The sequence below is a fragment of the Schistocerca piceifrons genome, chromosome 6 (assembly GCF_021461385.2).
Source record: "Schistocerca piceifrons isolate TAMUIC-IGC-003096 chromosome 6, iqSchPice1.1, whole genome shotgun sequence".
Taxonomy (NCBI): domain Eukaryota; kingdom Metazoa; phylum Arthropoda; class Insecta; order Orthoptera; family Acrididae; genus Schistocerca; species Schistocerca piceifrons.
This window is the reverse complement of record NC_060143.1, coordinates 377315698-377336576: the sequence shown is the minus strand read 5'-3', so window position 1 is coordinate 377336576 and position 20879 is coordinate 377315698.

The window sequence follows — 20879 nt, the reverse complement described above, 5'->3', positions numbered from 1 at the left end:
AGCCTCCTCTGCTCTAAGTTCGACGGGTCTAAATTAAAAAAAAAAGAAAGATACGCAAGTACTTCGAAATTATTCAGAAGCGCAACAATATGCTGAAGACGATCATCTGATTGAAACTGGTTCCGACAAATAAAGTAGACAATACAACAGCTTTTGGTGGAATACAATGGTTTAAAAACAGTCACAAACAGTCTCGACAGCAAAAACATTTTGTTGTGTACATAGTTCCGCATAGTCAGCGCATACTCAACTTTCGCACTAGAGCACGCCCCGCTAAGCACAACGCGCAGGCACAGTGGTCGTCTGTCTCCGCACTACGAGATGGCGCTGCCATAGAGACGGACCAAATTCTTAATATGTAACACAGCCAGTGAGATTGCTGCTAACGTAGAACCTTTTCTCCTCGTGGATCACACTCGCGCAGTCATACATGAACATGCGAGGTATTATAATGAGTGTACAGACCTCCGATTAGTCAGTCTGTATTTGTCTGCACCAGTCTGTACCAGTCTGCATTAGTCTGTACCAGTCTGTACGAGTTCTACATTTGTCTGTACCAGTCCATAGTCAAGTTTCAGTCTGGGCCTAATAAGATTACCATATTCCTGCACATAGCCATGAAGATAAATGTATAGACACTTTTGTCAAGTGTCAGAGATATATGCGGGAATAAGATTATCGTACCAATACCAAAGGAACTTCAGATTGTCAATTGTAAATAGCATCCAGAACCAAGTTAAGTAATTTTTTGCTTGCTATTATTTTTAATAAATGTGTGTGAAAATTAATCAATTTCTGTTTAAAGTTGGTCACCGTCAATCTGCTACTCTAAGCGTGCAAGTGGCATTTCTATCGTCTGACCCAACGGCAGAAGATAAACACGCCACGATAATAACACGAGACATATTGCTGACACTCGCCTACTTCGTTAGAGCGACAAGTCAAATAATCTGATGGTGTGTGTACTGAAGGTCTTACAGTACGCACACCACACATTTATTTTGATGGTAACCGTTTTTTTACCATTCACAGATCTTCATCCCATGATGGTAGGTGATGGCGGTGAATGGAACGGATGTTGTAACTCCACGAACTGAACTACAATTGACTTTCTAGTGGATCTACTTGTACGCCGTCATCCAGTGCAATCACCTGTTGCTGTTGCACAGTTCTACACATCCATAGTTTTCTTTCATTTGGGTAAAAAATCTTGGATATTGTGTTTTCGCAAAGGCTAACGTGCACTATAATTTGTCACTCTAGCTGAACACGAAGATATGGCAATGTGCTTCTGGACGACCCCTGTAACGTGAGGGTTACTGTTTTGTAAGCGAATGTTTCTGGTATGCAGCACGTGCAGCTAAACATGACCAACGAAGAAAGGAGCAGAGAGGGAGCGAGTGACGTGGTACGTTAAGGCCGCCTCTCGCAAGACGAATATACATATTTTAAATTTATGGGTAATATTGCAAGCGAAAGGAACGGGAACTTCATTAGTCTGGGCGCGCCGTAAAAGTCGCTCACATTTCATGAATAATATATGTTGTAAACGCAGTAGTGGGCAGTTAGAAGGTTATACCCGGCGCTCTGAATTACGTCTTGATGCCGCCGTAAAGATTTATGCCCGCGCCGGGAAGGCCCGGCAATGGTGGGGATAGGGGAAGGAGAGGGGACGAGTTTCGCCCGGTCTGGTCGTAGAGTCGCGTTTCTGGACGCTAAAAGCCCTCCCTCAAATTTCATGGCTGCGAAGCAGCGCTCCCTGCTGAAGAGACAGGCGCGACAGAATTTAACCCGCGTTCTACTTCGGCGTTCTCGCAGCCGTTAATGAAACTCGTTTCCCAAATGTCACCGTACTTCGCAGCAGCCTAGAAGCAAACTGTGTCACCTGCATTCTTGACTTGGCCTTTACGATGGATGTTGCAGTATTCCTTACGACTTACTGAAATACAGTTGATTTTTGTTTCATTAGAATGTTCCGAGAATCTGAGTTCACTTTATAACATTTTCTGCGTGTTCAAATTTAATATGCTGCGTTCTGTTTTGCCATTACAAATTGTACTCTACTCGTAAGGAAATGAAGTACACTGAACAGCTTCAAATATTTTTTAAAAAGACATCATGGATGTATTTGTGAAACATATTTGTTAGTAAACTCCACTACTGCAATTTCAGTCATGTGGCCACCATCCAGTGCAGGTCAATGAATCTGTGGAATATGTTACATACAGCATCGCAATGTCAAGCTTATGGCAGTTTTAGAACAACGCATTACTGACACTGTACTTCAGCAGATGAGGTGTAGTTGTGCGGTACTGCAGAAGTACAACTATATACAGCATCGTACTTACGAAATATCAAGAGTACGGCAGTTATAGCAGAACAGATTACTCACATTGTTATCAAGCACGTGTTGAATCTTTTAAAGAAATATCTGACATGTATATATGTCACGTTGTGCCCATAGATTGAACGTAAAACTGAAAGGTTGTGCCTACATTGAGTGAGAACGAGATTGTGGAGTGGGGTTTGGGCTGGTGATTGTGTATGCATGGGATTATTAAAAAAAACATGAAAAAACATTTATTAACGACATAAATATGTCCCCATAAAAAAGTGACGCGAACAGCGTCGAAAAAAAAAAACAATAGGTCGACAATATATTGCCAAGACCTAATTTTTGTATAATTAGGCACCAGATGATGAAACAATTTTATTGCACAAGCCGATAACGGGAGCGAGAACTGAGTTAATAAATTACAGAAAAACCTCTTAACAATTATTAACTAAAATTTAAATAATTTAATGCTACAGCAAATACACAGTTATCACTAAATATAATGATTACGTTCCTTCACTACTTGTAAATGAATGTTCTTCCATAGGTTACAGGTAGCCAATACACAGTGTTCATCCTCTTAAGTACTGTATACAATAGACACTCTGTTCGTATGGAATATAGATCGCATTATACTTAGACCAAGATATAAGGTTACAATTGTTGTGCCTGATGCATGTAGCAATTAAGTTCCTTCTATCCGCATATTTAAGTTACATTACACATCAGTAAAAAAACTCCAAGCTCAGAGATGAAACTTAAACAGGCACTTTAGTAAGCTATTTAAAAGAAAAACGCTCCATAACTTTCAGGTACAACAATATATAACACATTATTAATTAAGAACAACAAAATACTTAAAATATTCGCTTATAATATAACCTGTTGGACCAAATCTGGGAGAACCCTACCATCCTCCACTTGTCAGGCTCCCGTCCCCTCCAATACGCCCCCCCCCCATCCCCCCACCCACTTCCTAAGTCTTGGTTTGGAACTGCATCCAACATCCCTATCCACTCTCCCCCCGTCCCTCCCCCAGACATTCACCCACAGAAACCCCCTCCTATGCGCTACATTTAAGTCCTACGTTTCCATGGTGCCCTTCTCCCTGGGAATCTACATCCACTCATTTCTTTACTCATCAAAGTATCTATTTTAATCAGTCAGCACATCGACCTTTCCCTTTTACCTAATACAACTCTATGTTTATATTTATATATTCGTATGCAACACTCATTTTCCATTCATCTGTGTCTATATTGTAATTAATCGCAAAATCGAACTTAACGCAGCTGACGATCTCTTTTTATTGTACGAAATATTTATTTTTGTCAACCACCAAGTCTCACTTTTATATTATGTTTTTAGAATTTTGCACTTAAGTGGCTGAAGAGTGGCTAATTTTACTCGCTGGAAGCTCAGCCCCCTGCTCATATGGAGCAAGGGGGGGGGGGGGGAGGGAGGGGGAGCAATAAAGAAACAGAAACTGGATTGAGACTGCTGATGACTATATTCCAGCGGGTCACAATCTAATATTGTAGGGTGAGCTTTTTAACATCATACAGTGATGACAAACTATCGAGATTGTAGTCCTAGTACATATTTTTAACAGCCACAAGCGAAATGCATACTTTCAGTCTTTGCAAATGTTTCAACAGCAAATTCAGCACTAATGTTTTCCAACAGTCCTCCTTTATCCACGCTACCCAGTGCGTCTTTCTTTTTGTCCATGGACAATACAGCCTTCTTTCTTTTTGCTGTCAATTTACAGTCACAACAAACTGGGTAACGGGGCACCGTAGAGCTCATTGTCACTTTCTTAAGTTGACAGCTTACCAGTATCTGTGTACTGCGGTTGGCCGAATTTAAATTTAATGATTGTCGTCGGTAGTCTCTTTCCACTGTTACATCCAGAAATCCAGAGTGTCGAGTACTGTACACTGTTACTATTGAAGTAAAAAGAAAAATACGGATTATTAAGGGCGTAGATATCTAGTGCCTCAGAACCGCTTGTGCTGTTGATCTGTAAATGTAATCATTTCATTTACTCTATGTGTACTGTTGCAACAATAAATCTTGAGTGAACTTGAAATTTCTAAAAGGGTAGACCAATTTTTTTCTGGCAGGGTAGCTACAAAACGTAAAAGAGACGTATTTAATAATTTCAATGTTAAAAGTTCCTTTCATTAGGTGTTTCCAAATTAAATAGTTTTCTTTTTATTAGATACATTCCGCAGTTTCCCTTCATTAAATATCTTTCATTAGATAATTTCAAGTTATTGGAGCAACTGTGCATCTAGACGTCAGGCACTGGGAAGGATTACTCAGGGGCAGCACGCTATATTGCAGGTAGCGTGTCTGAAAGAGGGAAATCTAAGGCAGGATCATTACAATCATGTGAAAGAAGTCGAAGGGCACCTGATGCCCTGTGAGTACAATAATAAGAAGCTCTTAGCGCGGATGGTTGAATTCTGATACAGATGTAGCGTATCGACCATTTTCGGTCAAAAAATACGGCAGAGCGGAAGTGAGTTGCAACAGAGCCAGCCGCACGCGGGCGACAGTGTTACGTCTTGCAAAGCTAAACACGGCTGATTGTCGTTGTGAAGCAGATTCAGCTGGGCGCAATATAGCAAAAGCTGACGCTGGAATACGCTAGCGGAAGGATGGAAGCCTTTCCTCACTTGCTACCAAGGAAGCATTTGGAATACATGCCTTAAGGCACTAAACGAACATAGTCTGTAGTTTACAAGTACTCAGCCATTCTTGTATTAAATCATTCTTATCTTAGTACCACAGCCTACAACACGGGCTTGTGGAACACAGAGCGAATTCTCGGATTGCGGTATTGGGTCCGCTGTTGGCTCGCGAGACAGGACAGCTTGCCCTGAATCACGAGGGTGTCGCCCGCTCACTGGAAGAAGTTCACGGCCATCGTAAGCTGTGCCACTGTGCTATCATGACAGTCGCAGCTGCGGACATCGTTCACAGCAACAGAAAATGACTGCATCATCTACAAACAATCTAAGAGGACTGCTCCGATTGTCTCCTATGATTTTTGTGTAGATCGCGAAGAAAAGGGCCCGTAACACTTCTTTCAGGAACGCTAGTTATTACTTCTATTTTATTTAATGTTGAATAACAACAACAATGTTTTCTTCTATTGATCTTTGTTTATGTCAGACTGGTTTTTGGCTTATTGGGTCGTCTTCAGAGAACAACTGATAAACGTCTGAAAGGGACACTAGATCTAAGGTTAGCAAACATTATAAGCAAAGATGCAATCCAGCTGCATAGAGTGTTGTACATCAAACTTACATTTAACGTTGCAATTACATTTTACACAATGAACAATGTTAAGCACAATAAATAATTAAACTACACAACATTACAGGTTAAATGGTTTTAATGCTAAGAGACTGCTAAGCTGAATATTCTTTGTCTGAGTTGAGCAACAAACATCTTTTTTCAATTATACTTTAGACAATGGTCACTATTATACAAAGAAATTAAAATAAACACTCATACAGTACTATGGGTTATTGCTTATGATGCCACAGTTCGTGAGGTCGCGACAGTAGTTGAGAACTGAGAAATAGTACTTATGTTGTTCAACACTAAATTTTACGTTTTAAATTACATTTTTATGCTAAGGACAATATTAAACACAGTGCAATGTTTAAAATATACAATATTAAAGTTTTACGTTTTATATTATTAAAGTTTGTGAGGTAAGTAAGTTAAGGAATAGGAAAATCTATTGTGTTTCGTTTTTGTGTCGCAATTTGTGGCATTGTGGCAGTTGTGGATATGTGGTTGATTGATTGCGTCGTATGAAGCTTAAAAGTGGGACTGAGAGAAGCTGTAATTGATAATTTAGAACCATCAACTTTTCGTCAGTTACAACGAAATGCGACGTATATGACAGGAAGTCATGAAATCAGTCATACAACTGAGGTGGCAGAACATAGGCACCCAACTTAATTAGAAACGGTTGTGAAGCACAGTGTGGAAAGCCTTCTGGAAACCTAAAAATAGTGAATCAATTCGATATACCCATATCATTACTACTTGACAATAAAGAGCGAGTTATATTTCACAAGAACGATATTATCTGAATCAGTACTGACTATTTGTTAATGAATCGTTTTCTTCGAGGTAATTCATGTTCGAACACAGTATATGTTCTAAAATCCTACTGCAAATTGAAGTTAGTGATATGGATTTGTAATTCAGCAAATTACTCCTACTTCCTTTCTTGGGTACTGGTGTGGCTTGTGCGGATTTCCAGTATTTAAGTATGGATCCTTCGGAGAGCAAGCGCTTGAATATGATTATAATTACAGAGCTATTGTACGAGCATTTCCTGAAAGGAAACTGACTGTTATACAAATTGGATCGGAGGCCTTGCCTTTGTTAAATGATTAAGCTGCTTCGCTACACCGCCGACATCTGCTCATTAAGTTATTCACATTGGCATTTGTTCTAGATTCGAATTACGGAATATTTACTTGGTGAAGGAGTTTCGGAAAACAGTGTTAGTAACTGTCCTTTAGTGGCACTGTCATCAGTGACATCACAATTTTATCGTGCAGTGAAGGTACTGACTGCGTCTTGCCACTGGTGTACATAAGCTATGACCAGAACCTCTTTAGGTTTTCTGCCAGTTTTCGCGGCAAATTTTCGTTGTGGGAACTATTAAAAGCATCTCACATCGAAGTTCGCACTAAATTTAGAGCTTCTTTAAAACTTCGCCGACCTTGGCGATCTTGCGTTCTTTTGAATTCGACTTGACTTTTTTATTCTTTCTGCAGCAGTGTTCTGATCCGTCTTTTGTATCATGGGCTATCAGTACTATATCTCATTAACTTATCTCTCAATTGCATTCGATAGTGTTTCTTTGAATTCAAACCAAAGCTCGTTTCCGCTTATATAGTAAGACCGGAAGGAGTGGAATCTGTCTCTAAGCAAGGCGTTAACTTTATCTGCCTTTTTTAAGTACATGTACTTTACGTTTGGTTTTGGCATGTTCAGATATACGGTATTCAGTCTCGCTACAACTGCCTCGTGGTCACTATTCCTGTATTCGTCATGATGCTCCCTATTTGCTCAGGATTATTCGTTGCTACGAGGTCAAGCATGTTTTCTCAACCGTTTACACTTCGAGTGAGCTCCTGAACTAGTATTCGAAATAATTTTCTGAGCAAGCATTCAATACAATTTCGGATGACGTTTTATGCCTACCACCGGCTTTAAACGTGTCTTGAAGTCACCACCAAGTGCTATATATATTTGAAATAAGACTTAAGTTCTCTTTGAACCATTCAACAACTGTATGCTCTGAGTCCGGAGGTCAATAAAAGGAGCCAACTATTATTTTATTCCCGATGTCAAGTATAACCTCTACCGTACTAACACACAGGATCTACTACAATATAAGAGAAACAACTTCTGACAGCAGTAAACACCGCACCTCCAACTGTGTTTATCCTTTCTCAACACGGTTAGGTCCTCTGAAAAAAATTCAGCTAAACTTATTTCCATCTTTAGCCAGTTTTTCGTACCTATAACGATTTGAGCTTCAGTGCTTTCTATTACTGCTTGGAGCTGTGGTTCTTTCCCAATACAGCTCCGACAATGTACAGTTCCAATAACAATTGTTGCTTGGTCTACTTTCCTATGTTTGCCCTACAAGATTCTAGACTGACGCACTTTCTAGAGATTACCCTCTAACCTACAAATCCGTCCAGTCCCTTCCACACTGCCTCCGTTACTCGTGTAGCCACGCCCTGTGTGTAGCGGACCCTTGACTTATTAAGCAGAACCCGCAAATCCACCACCCGATCGTCCGCTTCCAGGAACCTACAGAGTGCACGGTTGCAAAACCGCTTGAGCCTCTGATTCAGACCCTCCACTCGGCTCCACAGCAAAGGACCACACTCGCTACTGTCGACAATGCTACACATGGTGAGCTCCGACTTCATCTCGCAAGCAAGACTGGCAGTATGTAGTAGTTCAGCTAGCAGACTGAAACGAGCGAGAATCTCTTCCGATCCAAAGCAACACACATCGTTGGTACCGATATGATCCACCATCTGCAGTTGGCTGCACCCTATGGTCTTTATGGAATCCAGAGGCTCCTTTCCGTATTTGGAATCACTCCTCTTAGTATGCATGCATGTACGCTCTGGTTTTCTTTACCTGCTTGGCAGCCATCTAACTAATTAACTAAAGATAGGGGCTTAATATACTTATATTTATGGTCTTAAATATACTTGACTGTGATGTTAGGTTAAATTCTACCACACATAAAATCTTAAGTTCAATGTCCTAAAAGTTTCAATACGTTTCAAATAATAAATGTTGGGCACTTTTTCAGGAAATGCTCTTCATATCAATTTACACTGACTATTAATTATTAGATTACATCGACTATTAATAATTAGATCAGTTATCAGGTACTTCTGTAAGGTGGCTGAGAAGAACTAGTAGTAAGTTTTGCAATATTTGCCACAGGGTTTTGTTCTTGAGCACGTAGATGGAAGTGTTCTCTTTTGATATGTTCCGCCGGCCGGTGTGGCCGTGCGGTTCTAGGCACTTCAGTCTGGAACCGCGTGACCGCTACGGTCGCAGGTTCGAATCCTGCCTCGGGCATGGATGTGTGTGATGTCCTTAGGTTAGTTAGGTTTAAGTAGTTCTAAGTTCTAGGGGACTGATGACCACAGATGTTAAGTCCCATAGTGCTCAGAGCCATTTGAACCATTTTTGATGTGTTCCGCCATGAATTCCTCTCATGTGCCAACCTCTTCTATTCAGACTAACACTTGCAACCTATGTCTTAAATTTTTTAGATGTATTTCAATCTTCTTCTACAGTTTTTATCCTCCGCAGCTCCCTCTAATACCACGGAAGTTATTCACTGATCTGCATTAACAGTGGAATGGCTCTGAGCACTATGGGACTTAACATCTATGGTCATCAGTCCCCTAGAACTTAGAACTACTTAAACCTAACTAACCTAAGGACATCACACACATCCATGCCCGAGGCAGGATTCGAACCTGCGACCGTAGCAGTCCCGCGGTTCCGGACTGAGCGCCTGAACCGCTAGACCACCGCGGCCGGCATTAACAGTGGAACTCCTCTTAATGTACCGCAGTAGCTTTGAATTTTACCGAAGGTTGTTTTCACTTTTCTGTACACAGAACCAATCCTCCAGAGAATCATTTCTTTTTCGTTTTCTTCACATTCTTCGTGCAGCCATTTCCCCTTATCTTCCTATTTATTTTATTTGGAAGTGACTCACATTTACGCATTCCTGAATTTTGCTAAACATTTCTGTACTTCCTTCTTTCATCGATTAACTGAAGTATTTCTTCTGTTATCCGTGGTTTGTTCGCAGCTACCTTCTTGATACCTATGTTTTTCTTTCCAACTTTGTGACTGACATTTTTGGAGATGTCCATTTCTCTTCAAATGTTCTGCCTACTGAACTACTCCTTATCGCAGTATCTATAGCCGTGGGCAACTTCGAGCGTATCTCTTCACTCCTTAGTACTTCCGCATCCCACTTCCTAACACATTGATTCTTCCTGACTAATCTCTTTAGCTTCAGCCTACTCTTCATCACTACTAAATTGTGATCTGAGTCTATATCTGCTCCTGAGTACGCCTTACAATCCAGTATATGGTTTCGGAATCTCTGTCTGACTATGATGTAGTCTAACTGAATTCTTCCCATATCTCCCAGCCTTTTCCCAGTATACCACCTCCTATTGTGATTCTTGAACAGTATATTCGCTATTACTAGCTGAAAATTATTTGCAGAACTCAATTACTCTTTTCCTCTCCCATTCTTAGTACCAGTTCCTTATTCTCCCGTAACCGTTTCTTCAGCTCCTTCCCCTACAAACACAATCTAGTCTCCCATCACTATTAGAATTTCATCCTGTACGTACTGAATTACCAGTTCAATATCCTCACACACATTTCCTATCTCTTCATCTTGGGCTTGTGACTTCGGCACGCCGGCCGGAGTGGCCGTGCGGTTCTAGGCGCTACAGTCTGGAACCGCGAGACCGCTACGGTCGCAGGTTCGAATCCTGCCTCGGGCATGGATGTGTGTGATGTCCTTAGGTTAGTTAGGTTTAAGTAGTTCTTAGTTCTAGGGGACTGATGACCCCAGAAGTTGAGTCCCATAGTGCTCAGAGCCATTTGAACCATTTTGACTTCGGTATGTATGTCTGAACTATCATTGTCGCTGTTGATTTACTGTCGGTTCTGATGAGAACAACCCTATTACTGAACTGTTCACCTTAACTCACTCTCTGCCCTACCTTCCCACTTATAAGGAATCCTACTCCCGTTATACCATTTTCTGCTGCTGTTGATAAGTCCATGACCATAAAGTCTTGTTTTCTTTCCACTTCACTTCACTGGCCCCCACAATATCTAGACTGATGAGCCTTAGCATTTCCCTTTTCAGATTTTGTAGCTTCCATACCACGTTCAAACTTACGACGTTCCACGCCCCGACTAATAGAACGATTGTTGTTGTTGTTGTGGTCTTCAGTCCTGAGACTGGTTTGATGCAGCTCTCCATGCTACTCTATCCTGTGCAAGCTTTTTCATCTCCCAGTACCTACTGCAACCTACATCCTTCTGAATCTGCTTAGTGTATTCATCTCTTGGTCTCCCTCTACGATTTTTACCCTCCACGCTGCCCTCCAATACTAAATTGGTGATCCCTTGATGCCTCAGAACATGTCCTACCAACCGATCCCTTCTTCTGGTCAAGTTGTGCCACAAACTTCTCTTCTCCCCAATCCTATTCAATACTTCCTCATTAGTTATGTGATCTACCCATCTAATCTTCAGCATTCTTCTGTAGCACCACATTTCGAAAGCTTCTATTCTCTTCTTGTCCAAACTATTTATCGTCCACGTTTCACTTCCATACATGGCTACACTCCATACGAATACTTTCAGAAATGACTTCCTGACACTTAAATCTATACTGGATGTTAACAAATTTCTCTTCTTCAGAAACGCTTTCCTTGCCATTGCCAGCCTACATTTTATATCCTCTCTACTTCGACCATCATCAGTTATTTTGCTCCCCAAATAGCAAAACTCCTTTACTACTTTAAGTGCCTCATTTCCTAATCTAATTCCCTCAGCATCACCCGACTTAATTAGACTACATTCCATTATCCTTGTTTTGCTTTTGTTGATGTTCATCTTATATCCTCCTTTCAAGACACTGTCCATTCCATTCAACTGCTCTTCCAAGTCCTTTGCTGTCTCTGACAGAATTACAATGTCATCGGCGAACCTCAAAGTTTTTATTTCTTCTCCATGAATTTTAATACCTACTCCGAATTTTTCTTTTGTTTCCTTTACTGCTTGCTCAATATACAGATTGAACAACATCGGGGAGAGGCTACAACCCTGTCTTACTCCCTTCCCAACAACTGCTTCCCTTTCATGTCCCTCGACTCTTATAACTGCCATCTGGTTTCTGTACAAATTGTAAATAGCCTTTCGCTCCCTGTATTTTACCCCTGCCACCTTTAGAATTTGAAAGAGAGTATTCCAGTCAACATTGTCAAAAGCTAGAAACGTAGGTTTGCCTTTCCTTAATCTTTCTTCTAAGATAAGTCGTAATGTCAGTATTGCCTCACGTGTTCCAGTGTTTCTACGGAATCCAAACTGATCTTCCCCGAGGTTGGCTTCTACTAATTTTTCCATTCGTTTGTAAAGAATTTGTGTTAGTATTTTGCAGCTGTGACTTATTAAGCTGATAGTTCGGTAATTTTCACATCTGTCAACACCTGCTTTCTTTGGGATTGGAATTATTATATTCTTCTTGAAGTCTGAGGGTATTTCGCCTGTTTCATACATCTTGCTCACCAAATGGTAGAGTTTTGTCAGGACTGGCTCTCCCACGGCCGTCAGTAGTTCCAATGGAATATTGTCTACTCCGGGGGCCTTGTTTCGACTCAGGTCTTTCAGTGCTCTGTCAAACTCTTCACGCAGTATCGTATCTCCCGTTTCATCTTCATCTACATCCTCTTCCATTTCCATAATATTGTCCTCAAGTACATCGCCCTTGTATAGACCCTCTATATACTCCTTCCACCTTTCTGCTTTCCCTTCTTTGCTTAGAACTGGGTTTCCATCTGAGCTCTTGATATTCATACAAGTGTTTCTCCTTTCTCCAAAGGTTTCTTTAATTTTCCTGTAGGCGGTATCTAACTTACCCCTACTAAGATAGGCCTCTACATCCTTACATTTGTCCTCTAGCCATCCCTGCTTAGCCATTTTGCACTTCCTGTCGATCTCATTTTTGAGACGTTTGTATTCCTTTTTGCCTGTTAGGCTGCTAGAGTTAAAGTTGAAACTTGTAGACGACGTCACTTATTGCCGTCTTGTCAGGCACACGGTTCACTCTTGTTTGTACTGTTGGCGGTGATAGCGTGGAGACCTGTTTTTGTGGTACAGATTCCTCCATCTGGGGTTATGCTGAATGAGATAATGTGGTTGTATTTGCTATCATTGCAAACATTTCAGTGTCATGCTTACGGAAAATTTTTCATTTCGCCAGTCATATGTAGACATGCAGTTAATGATGAACAGAATAGTGTTCCGGTAGTTATTTATACGATTACCATACATCTGTACAGGAAATCTTTACGTCATCCTTTCCTCTTTTCAATGTACCCAATGCTGGAAGAAACATATTATTGTGTGTTTTCTGAGCTAGAATACAACGTCAGATAGAAACAGGATTTGGTTCTCATTACCGTGAAAATCCACATTTCGGTTTGACTATTGAATACGATCATTTTTACACGCAGCGCATTGTTGCGTGATTTGACGTATGACTACACGCAATGCACCTTGAGTTATTTGTTTAACTTGGATTGGCTCAACAGCGCTTTTGACAAGCAGCGTGATTCATTTCGGGTCAACAAGCAGCAAAGGCAGACATTACAGTTCAGAACAGATCTTGGTTATCATACACTGAAGCGCCAAAGAAACTGGTATAGCCCTGCGTATTCAAATACAGAAATATGTAAATACGCTGAATACGGGGCTGCGTTCGGCAAAGCCTATATAATACGACAAATGTCTGGAGCAGTTGACAGATCGGTTACTGCTTCTACAATGGAGGGTTATCAAATTTAAAGAGTTATTTATTTCAGGTTTCTGCTACCAGTCACTCTTATTTTATGCTTAATGTAACATAATGCAACGCGTTTCGAACATGTTCTGTTCATCTTCAGGCGTTTATACATTCATACATACATACATAGAGAAATGTTATTTATAAATAAACAGTCTTAAACTACATTAATCTAGAACACTTTGCCCATTGTTTTTTACTGTAGCTGTTGGTGTGGCATTTGGGAGGAAGGAGGGGGAGGGGCAGTGTATGGCTAGAAATCGAAATCAGTGATGTCTTCTGCTAGTTTTCTTCTTTGTGGTTGACTATTTATATCACAGTCTGTATAGGATGCAGATAGATTTCCATCAGTTATGTGTTACGAAAATAGTGTGAAAGGCTTTTATATGACAGTTGATCACTTAAAATTTCATCATCTTGCTGCTTCAGTTGCATCACTGGTGTAATGGTGGAGCTGTTGATTGACATTACACTATTGCACATTATATTTTGTCACTGATTGCCAACGTAATTCACTGCACAAATTGCTTCGATGTTATACACACAACAACATACAACGGACTGCAGCATGTGAGTCAGTGTCGATTATCGAAGTTTTGTATCGATATTCTTGGTACTGACAGATTTGTAATCAATTATTTACATTAACATATCTTGAATCTGTTGAGTTAGATCTGTCTTAAGACTGTTGAAGAATTTTGAGTTTTTGAATTCGGTTATTTCATTAAGAATGTTATCTCCATGCTTTGTGTTATGTATGAAAATTTCCATTTCTTCCATCATATCCATTCTTTTACTTTTTCTTATCTTGCGTAAAATTTCGAGGTTGTCTTCGATTTTCAAAGGGTGGCCTGTGTCTTTAATGTGAGTTGCTACTGCTGATTTGTTACATTTTTCAAGCCTGTAGCAGTGTAAATGTTCTTTGATCGGGTTCTGAAATTTCTGCCTGTTTGGCCGATATAATATTTATTACATTGGCTGCAGGTAATTTTGTAAATGCCAGATGCATCAAGACTTGTATCTGGTGGTTTTATATTGTGAATAAGCTTCCTAGTTAGGTTGTTGTTGGTGCTGAAGCTGATTTTTACATCTGTGTTTTTGAATAGTCTTGCTAATTTCTCAGACACTGTTCCAAGATATGGCATTTTCACATATTTGACTGCTGGGGCACTGTCAGGTGTGAGTGTAGTTTGATGTTGTTTGTTCAGTTTATTTTTTATCTGTTGTGACACGGTATTAATTAGAGAAAGGTCATATCCATTGTTTATTGCAGTGTATGTTATGGTTTCTATTTCGTGTTGGAGTTCTGTATGTTGAAGTGGAAATTTGTGTGCTCTGTACAGCACTGATCTATAAGCAGCTTTTTTGTGGGAGGAGGGATGTGTTGAGGAGTTTGGTATAGTGGTGTCAGTGCCAGTAGGTTTTCTGTAAACATTGAAAGCTATCTTTTGCTTCTGTTTTGATATTTTTATGCCAAGAAAAGGTATGGTGTTGTCTTCTTCCTGTTCAAGGGTGATTTGAATATGTTTATGTAGGCTATTGAATTTGTTAAAAAGGTTTGTCACTTCATCCTCTGTGCCATCAAATAGAATGAGGGTGTCATCTACATATCACTTATATAATTCAACTTCGCTTGTGATGTTATCATTTAGTGTTAGCATTTTATTTTCTGTATGGTTGATAAATATTTCAGCTAATAGGCTACTGGGAGGATTTCCCACTGCTAGTCCTTGGTCCTGCTTGTAAATTTTATTGTTAAAAGAGAAGCAATTGTGTGAGAGCACTAGATTAAGTAAATCTACAAGTTCTATGATTTCTGGTTTGCTCATTGTCTTGTTTCTCAATAGGTTCATTCTTATTATCTCAATTGTTTCACTACAGGTATACTGCTGTAAAGGTTAACAATATCTAGGGATAGAAGCTTGGCTTGAGGTGGTACTGTCAAATTTTTCAAATTGTTAACAAGTTCATAGCTGTTCTTTATGGAATATGATTTTTCAAATGTGTATTTTTCTACAAGTATGTCATTTAGTTCTCTCATTAATTTGTGGGCTGCTCTGTTAATTGAGTTCACAATAGGCCTGATAGGTGTGTTGGTTTTATGGACTTTTGTTTGTGCTCTGACTTTGGGGGGTGTTGGGTTCATCACAATAAGGTTTTGTACTTCATTCTTAGTGAAAAGGAAGTCATTGTTGTTGAGGCATTTTCTTATTTTAGCTTGAAACTTTGGTGTGAGGTCAACTTGGACTTCCAGTATGTGGTTGTTTGCAAAGACACCATTTGCTCACTAAAGATAGCCAGTGACTTTACAAAACTTAATGACCCTGAACAAACAGTACTAGGCCACAAGGCTAGTAAAATTATATAAAATTATACAGAAACACATAATCACAAAAGCAACAAAACAAACAACTTTGAAATAAATGTACTCCAGTCAATCAATAAGAAACTACAAAACCATAATGCCCTGGCAGTAAAATCTGTTAAAGGTTCCACAACAGTTATTATGTTTAAGGATGATTATGTACACAAAACACTCGAATTCTTGGAAACAACCACATACTGAAAGTCTTGATGCATCTGGCATTTACAAAATTACCTGCAGCAAATGTAATAAATATTATATCGGCCAAACAGGCAGAAATTTCAGAACCAGACTCAAAGAACATTTACACTGCTACAGGTTTGATAAATGTAACAAATCAGCAGTAGCAACTCACATTCAAGACACAGGCCACCCTTCGGAAATGCTACACCCCACACGTCCAGAATTGCTACAGAGCGGCGCCAGGAACATTTTTCTTAGTTTAAACATTTCCCCTGGCCACCAAACTCCTCAGACATGAACATTATTGAGCATATCAGGGATACCTGGCAACGTGCTGTTCAGAAGAGATCTCCACACCCTTGTACTCTTACGGGTTTATAGACAACCCTGCAGGATTCCTAGCGAGATTTCCCTCCTGCACTACTTGAGACATTAGTCGAGTACATTCCACGACGTGTTCCAGCACTTCTGCGTGCTCGCGGAGGCCCTACGATATAAGGCAGGTGTATCAGTTTCTTTAGCTCTCCAGTGTAGTTTCGCAGATAAGAATTAATATTAGGACGGTGACAAAACATTGTTCGCTGTGTTTAGGTAACAGTAGACATCTGTCCATGTTTGTATGAATTCAGATTAGTGTCAGAAACTGCCGTTAGATAGGCAATACACTAACTAAAGGTTATAAAGTTTTTTTAGTATTTGTTCAATAGCTGCATTGATGTCCGGACACTCTGTTGTGGTCCGTCCATTGTACTCGTAGTTCTGCTGTCACCCACACGGTGATAAGGAAGATGCTTGCTTTCCAAGCACTTCGGGCTACTGCGTGGCGGTGCATCATTATTTCTACAACACTTTTCAGGGCAATTAGTATATTGTTGGTCCCCCATTTGTGGTTTAATTCTATCGCTCAGCAACATTTTTTTCAATCGCCTTAGCTTTATTACTTAGTAGAGGAAACAAACAAGTCTACAAATGGCCGATTAAGCCGGACCGCTACAGCCAGCAATAGCGCATAAAACACTTCTCAACACGGCAAGAAAACGGGCCACTGTCCACGGAGGAAAGATGCCTCTCTTTCTGATAAGACAGCTGAACCTAATCCGCGGCATTTCCCAGCCAACAATTCCATAGCTTCTCTTAAGGTTTGCAAACGTGTGATAGGATGAACCTGAGTTGGTGGATGATTATTTACAACTGAGAAAAAAATCACAGTCATTTCTTTTGCATCTCTACAACGATAAAGCTTAGTATCCACGAACAAGGAAGGACCTTAGAAGGGAGGAAGTACTTTTACTTTTTTTAGTTTAACTCGCGACATTCATTTACAACTTTCGAGTTCGTGCGAAATGGCGGATAATGGTAGGACCTAAGTAAAAATTTTACTATCGCAAGTGTTCTTTAGTCACAGGGAAGCAAGACAGGTGCCGTACGGGAAACATAACGACTGTGATCTCCAATGAAAGTCAGTGTGACACTGAACAGCCGAGCCTCGAAAAATTTCCCGAAACGATAGTTCACTGAAGTCGAACAAAGCCTACTTAAAATTGTTAGCGTATTAAATATACAGATATTTTTCTTTTCAGAAACTTGGATGTATCCAGGGAAACGAATCACATTTACTGGATACAGTATGATAAGGAAAGAACGGGTGGATGGCTACAAATGATTTAGATCTTTCATTAGCACAACCAAACCTTCAAAACTTTATGATAGAGCCTTTTGATGTGTGAAAGAGCTCGTTCCTAACCTCAAGTAACTTTCAGATAAACATGACACTATTGTAAGTCCACACTACTAACTCAACATAGTGGACTTGTCACTGCTAGCTAAGTTACGCCAATATAAAGATTTCAGTCACTGTATTTATAGTACTCGCGAGACTATGATGAAACTCAATAACTGATTTTACAATTTCCGCTTGACAAGTTCGCGTAATTAAAGCAAAAGATTCAAGTAATACCAACAAATAAATCGTCATACGTGTCGCAAAGAGCACGATTCCTGAATGTTTGCTGTTACCACTCTCGCCTGCGTGAAGCGGGTTCATCGCTTTCCTGGCTGTGTACAATGTCAAATAAAACTTTACGGCGAGAATGTTTCGAATTGTACCACGTCGTCAGTTTCACAATGCAAAGCTCGACTTGCCTTCACGCTAACTGCGGCGTTTAAGGGCTTGGCGGCACGTATCTCCGACCATAAATATAATTGTACTCATTTACATATTCCGTGAGTAGCAGCAATTCATATCGGCCGCTGTAGTTGGACCTGGCAGGGCAGGCGACTCATAAATCTAACCGCCAAGAAGCCGCAGCTGTAATAGCAGCAGTACGTACGGGAATGGATTCGTAAAAGATGCGAGTGGAACGAATTCCGCTAAGGCTCCCGTGCCAACCAGTTCCGCGAACTTGATATTTCACTGCTGCTATAAATTAATAATAGGCTATTTCTTTTAATCTGTACATACGTAATAAAAATGAGACCAGATGTAACCAAGAGTCTCATTACGCTTTATGAATGAAATATGCGCAACACTTGTGGAATATTATATAATACTTATTCTTTAACTAACTGATTTTCGGGTATTAGACTATCACCAGGTACAAAATAAATATGTATCGCTGTAAGTTTTGTGAGAACAAAGATTCTAAACTAGGCGGATCCAAAGAGTTCATCAACTGCTGTCAAAGATAATAGTTATTAAAATTCGATATAATCTTTGCCAGCCAATTGCATCTAGTTTAACAACTTTGATGTCACACAGTGCACAGTCACACGTATTTGGTTTTGTAACTGATGAACACCTAAGAATCGTAAACCGGTTACTTAAATAATAAACATGGTACGGGAGATTGATATAGCTTGGAACTCTTTTCAGACCTTTGCCCCTAGCCAACCAGGTAGTAGAAGTTCAATATATTTCCGCATTCCAGTTTCAGCGATGTCATATACTTCTTGAGTGCTGCAGCTTTACTCTGAAATTATTAAAATTACTGCGGAAAAGTAAGGTTTTCCCAAATGCGAGAATATGTTTCAAGGTAAAACATGGTCATCTACCTAGGAAAAAGTATTCTACTGAAATTTAAAAGTTTTACAACGAGAAAATCTTGTCAGTAGTGTATTTACATGTCTCTCTGTTGCATTATTTTTCTGCTACACACCAATAATTAGTAAAACGCATTATACTAAGTATAAGTATTATCAAAATCCAGCTACAAGTTAAATTGTTTGGAAATAGAAGCTATTGGAAATTAACACACTTTTTCATTTTCGAGACAGCTAAAATTATTGAGATAAAAGAAATTAAATTCCTTTGTATATATCACTTGTACCAAGGTAAAAGACTTTCTTCCATCTAAAAGGACAAGATGGTGCGCGACCGACGAAGTATGTGCTAACCGTCAACACGTGATACAACTAACTTTAAAAATGTACAAAATTTTAGCTTCCATAAAGTTCTATAAATGCCCAGTGCCAGGGGCACGCCTACTGGGATTATCTCAGTGTGCGGGCCATAAAGAGTAGGCTTGTCGCTTAACTGGCACACCTATAGCGCTGCAGAATAGTTCATTAGTGTAGCTTAACAGACTAGATTAACCTTGCCCATTGAATTGTGTTAGTTTTTATAACGTAAGTAGAGGCTGCATTTGATATTGTACACGAATGGCCATTAAAATTGCTACACCACGAAGATGACGTGCTACAAACGCGAAATTTAACCGACAGGAAGAAGATGCTGTGACATGCAAATGATTAGCTTTTCAGAGCACTCACACAAGGTTGGCGCCGGTGGCGACACCTACAACGTGCTGACATGAGGAAAGTTTCCAACCGATTTCTCATACACAAACAGCAGTTGACCGGCGTTGCGTGGTGAAACGTTGTTGTGATGCCTCGTATAAGGAGGAGAAATGCGTACCATCACGTTTCCGACTTCGATAAGGGTTGGATTGTAGCCTATCGTGATTGCGGTTTATCTTATCGCGACATTGCTGCTCGCGTTGGTCGAGATCCAGTGACTGTTAGCAGAATATGGAGTCGGTGGGTTCAGGAGGGTAATACGGAACGCCGTGCTGGATCCCAACGGCCTCGTATCACTAGCAGTCGAGATGACAGGCATCTTATCCGCATGGCTGTAACGGATCATGCAGCCACGTCTCGATCCCTGAGTCAACAGATGTGGACGTTTGCAAAACAACAACCATCTGCAGCAGCATGGACGGTTGCAGCAGCATGGACTATCAGCTCGGAGACCATGGCTGCGGTTACCCTTGACGTTCCATCACAGACAGGAGCGCCTGCGATGGTGTACTCAACGACGAACCTGGGTGCACGAAAGGCAAAACGTCACTTTTTCAGATGAATCCAGGTTCTGTTTATAGCACATGATGGTCACATCCGTGTTTGGCGACATCGTGGTGAACGAACATTGGAAGCGTGTATTCGTCATCGCCATACTAGCGTATCACCTGGCGTGATGGTATGGGTTGCCATTGGTTACACGTCTTGGTCACCTCTTGTTCGCATTGACGGCACTTTGAACAGTGGACGTTACATTTCAGATGTGTTACGACCCGTGGCTCTACCCTTCATTCTCTCCCTGCGAAACCCTGCATTTCAGCAGGATAATGCACGACCGCATGTTGCAGGTCCTGTACGGGCCTTTCTGGATACAGAAAATGTTCGACTGCTGCCCTGGCCAGCACATTCTCCAAATCTCTCACCAATTGAAAACGTCTGGTCAATGGTGGCTGAGCAACTGGCTCGTCACAATACGCCAGTCACTACTCTTGATGAACTGAGGTACCGTATTG